Here is a 4,660-nt window from a genome sequence, read left to right as displayed (position 1 = left end):
CAGCTACATGAAGTATTGTGGCATAAATGAGCACAGCTGTCTTACACTTGCCGCGATAAGTTACTTCCCTTGGTACAGAAATATGCAAGGTAACATTCGCATTACAGTGCAATAGTGTGACAGTTCTTTTACATTCATGGAGGGCTTGTTTGTGTAAATAGAAAGGTGTATATCTCAAGCGATTATATAAATCGTTTCTTCAAAATGAATAGATTTGTCATCTAGAATCCTCTTCAGCAGTTATAAATTTTGACAGCAGAAAGGATAACAAAAGGGGAAGAGAGCCAAGCTACTCGTACAAAACAATTGTGTACAGAAGTAGTACAGAATACACACATGTAAGGTTGGATGGCTTATTTTTTGTAATATTTTAACTCATCCTATATGAGTGTTTGTAAGTTATCTATGGATCATTTTTCTGTATTACTAGATTTTTCCTTTACTAGATTCTCGATCTAGGTGGATTTGACTAGACTTAATTTTGTGGTCCTAGGATTAGACCCCAACATCTAGTGTCCGTTTGATTGCAATAATAAAATTTTGGTGGAAAGAAAACGAATTGTAGAGAATGAATTGCCAAAAACTTGTTTTATTGGAAATTGTCAATTAAATGTGTTTGATTGGTATAATTTTTCATATGAAAAATGTTGAAATTTTAAATCTTTTGATGTTCGATTAGCTTTTTTATGAAAATTATCAATTAAAGGGATAAAATTTATTACAATTATAGATAGAATTTATTTCTATTGCCAAAATAAATAATATATATATATATATTGGAGAACACAATTCCCACCAAAACCAAAAGAAAATCAGTTTCTTAAAAACCAATTCCGTGAAAAATTTTGGTCATCAAACATACAATTTGGATGGAAAATGAAAACTTTCATGCAAAAAGAAGCCTATCAAACAAGTCCTTAGTTCAGTTCCCATTTGGCCCCCATTAATTTTCATTTCAATACATTTTATTTTTCTCTCTCCTATTTTCGACAACACAATCTTCCATTAAAATAATATTACACGTAAAATGAAAACTTTTCATTTCTTTTCAACAACTCATTTTTCAAAAAAAACATTATTTCACCCATTTTTATTTCAAAAAAATGGTGGCCAAACGAGTTCTCAGTTTTCTTAAGTATTTCATTTTAGTCACAGATTCCTAAAAATCTGAAGCTATAGATACTCTACGGTTCAAATTAAGGTCCCAACAAGAAAATCAAAAGCAAAGGATAAAATAAAAATAAAGCTCTAAATCAGCTTAGGAATTCACCAGACAAATTGATAGCCGCTTCAAACTTAACATAGAAATAGGAAGTTGAACTTGTGAGGTAAGTGAAATGCACAGAAAAAAAGATCAAGATTTAATTTTTTTTAATTAATTAATTTATTTATTTATTTATTTATTTATTTATTATTATTATTATTATTATTATTATTATTATTATTTCTTGGGTACTCCCAAGATTGCAACCCCAGAAGTCTATATATCATGATGCAATGTAATCAATTGTCCCTTACCAAAGTTAACTTGTTAATAGGGTTTAACATACGCTATATTAGGTGGCTTGGGACGGAGGACTTGGAGTCAAAATTTTAGAAGAAAATCACACAAACTTGTATTGAATTCCTTGAACCTCAATTTTGTATGTCCATCTCATGCTGCAAAGAGAAACTTGAGTGGGACGATCGCACCGTCACTATCAGAGTGCACCACCTCGACGGGTGGTCTACCACACACCCCCAAGTGTGTGGGGCATCCGCCAAGGCGTTGGGCACATCACTTGGGTGGTGCGCTCGCCCCACTGAAAATTTAATCCTTAATCCTTGTTTGAGCCACATTATTTTGGAAAAAATGCATTGTTGAATAGTATATTGATGGGAAATGTGTGGTTAAAAAATAAGGAAAAGTTTCGAATTTACGTGTAATATTATTTTATCAAAGAATGTGTGGTTGAAATGATGTTAAATCACTACTTAAGATGTATTTTTTAAAATAATGTGGATCAAACAGAACCTTAGTCCGTGCGGCAAACAAGCTATGTGGAGATTATTTCACATAACAAAATTACCCATTTTTAATGAATATATATATATTAGAAGACATGGCTAAAAAACAAAAACAAAAAAAGACTGTTAATATGATTCTCAAAGACATCAGAACTATTGCAAGATAGATAACTTACCTACAAACAGAATAACTCAAATCGGATTACCATATATCATCCTGTTCAATTAATTAAAACTTCTGGATTTTAAAAAGAAAGTGAAACAATGGTGTGCAAGGCCTCCATATAGTTCTGTAAACGACAAAGGAAAACTCTGCCTGAATCAATATCATGCCCCAGTTGTTATGCCTGTCAGTTTACCATAACGCCCACAAAGGTAGAAATAACCAAAAAATTATAAATCAATCGGGTAAACGTAAAAAATAGAATTAAAAAAAAAAAAAAACTAACCCCTAATATGTCAGCTCATCCAAACTAGATACAGCTATAGGTTCTCCCGTCAAAAAAAAAAAAAAAAAAAAAAAAGGAAGTTAAATTCATGCTTTAAATGCACAAATTTCACAAGAAAGAGATCAAATCATATCTCCGCATATCAAATAAAATGTCCAATAACTTATTAAAAATTAAAACATAGTTCCAAACAACATTAAAAAATAAAATAAATATATACACAGACACATATATAATACCTTCGAAATCGGAAAGCGCTTAAACGGAGAGAAAATCGAGATTCGGAGCAAGTAAAATGAGCGGCTCTCTGTATTGTGTTTCAATGATCTTGAAACCAAATTTTTATTTCAGAAAGTAAAGAAAAGAAAAAGGCTATGTTAAATAGAGGAGAAGTGAATAAATGTTTCTTGACATAAAAGTTAAATGAAGAACCAAAGAGAGCATGCATAAAAATTCTCTCTCTAAATTCTAAATTTAAAAATGATCACTGCTCTTTTTAAGGTCTGTTTGGGAGCGATTTTTCCTTCCAAAAAATTTATTTTTTGATTGTTATTTCACTATTTCAGTCGTCATATTTGACTTCTTCTCTCACAGGCGAACCCCACTTTTCTCCTAATTGTCAAAAAATCAATTCTAAAAATCACTCTCAAACAAGCTCTAAATAAAGAATCTCATGTAGATGCTTTTATAGACTAATAACTGAGTGGTTAGGGAAATTGTTGTCATTTGGTGCCATAGAAGTGAATTTTTTTCTTTTTTTATCTGATGCATGCATGCTTAAGAAATTAATTAGAAATATTTTTTGATTTTATTTTCATTAGAATTTTGACTTGTCACATTTGCAAAAATATATATATATTTTTTAAGGCTTGTTGGGGACAAAAACTCCCTACATACTAAACATGCTGCAAAAAACCTCCGTACCTTTTGGAAATAGCACAAAAGGTCCTCGTTTGAAACATTTAGTACAGAATACTTCCTATCATCTATTCTTTCAATAAAAATTGTGAAATGAGTATCATATTTAAATAAATTAAAAACATAAGAATAAAAAAATAAATCTAATTGTAACCCCAAATTTTTTTAGAAAAGTACAAACAAATTCACATAAATTATTTATGTATAAAAATAAATAAATAAATAAATAAATAAATAAACTCTCTTATCTTTCCACTACCCTTTTCCTCTTCCCACCACCATTCCATCATCATCATCACCTCTTTTGCCTTGGCTAGTCCTTCCTCTTTCACGTTGGCCATTGACTCTTTCACAGTCATTCCTCTTTCGTTGTTGCATCAATTTTCTCAATTATTCTCTCTGATGGCTCTTTCGAGATTAACTTTTTGCCATCAATGCGGTTTCCATCGTTAATGAACTAACCTATCAAATTGAAACTGGAGAAAATGAGATTATATCAAAGGCATTCAAGAAACCCTTCTCTTCTCCTTGGCCAAAATTCTTTAATTCAAATTCACATTCTCAATTGGATATTTAATCTCTGGGCTCCCCTTTTGAACCACGGGTCATTAAGAATTTCATGAATGGTACTTTGGGTACTCGGAATCAAGTCTACTATCCGAATTAAGAACCGCTTTAGCTCAAGTGATGTCTATTTAGGCTTGAGTGTTGTTTGGTTTGGGTCAATTTTGACTCCAACCCGAAATCAAAATCAAATTAATTTATTTTGATGAATTTCAACCCAAATCAACACACTTTAACTCTTAAATCAAGTCGATCAAACCCAATCTGTTCGATTTGGTTAGTCAGTTTGCACATTTAGTCCAAATTGATTTTTTTTTTTTTTTAAATTGTCTGAATTTTGGATCCACATTCTTCAATACTCTTCCGTATTTTTTAACTATCCAGGTTTTCTAGTTTAAATCTCGGTGGAAAAACTTGATAGTAATCCGCTGGGAGATTAATTGCTCGAAAAGGTGATTACCACGATGACGGCGGCAGTAATGACGATGATGAATGGTGGTGGTGGGAGAGAAAGAGAAAGAGAGAGTGAATTTTTTGTTTTGTAGTTTTTATTTTTTTTAATTATTTATTTGGGACTTATTAATTATTTATTGAAAATTTTGGGACCATGGTTTTAATTTGTACTTTATTCTTTTAATTCTTTTGTTTTATTTAAATGGAGAGGGTATATATATCATTTCACAGTTTTTTGTTAAGAAAATGGATGGCAAGGGGTACTTTGT

Source organism: Olea europaea, chromosome 5, assembly GCF_002742605.1.
Source record: "Olea europaea var. sylvestris chromosome 5, O_europaea_v1, whole genome shotgun sequence".
Taxonomy (NCBI): Eukaryota; Viridiplantae; Streptophyta; class Magnoliopsida; order Lamiales; family Oleaceae; genus Olea; species Olea europaea.
Note: the sequence above shows the minus strand (reverse complement) of the source record.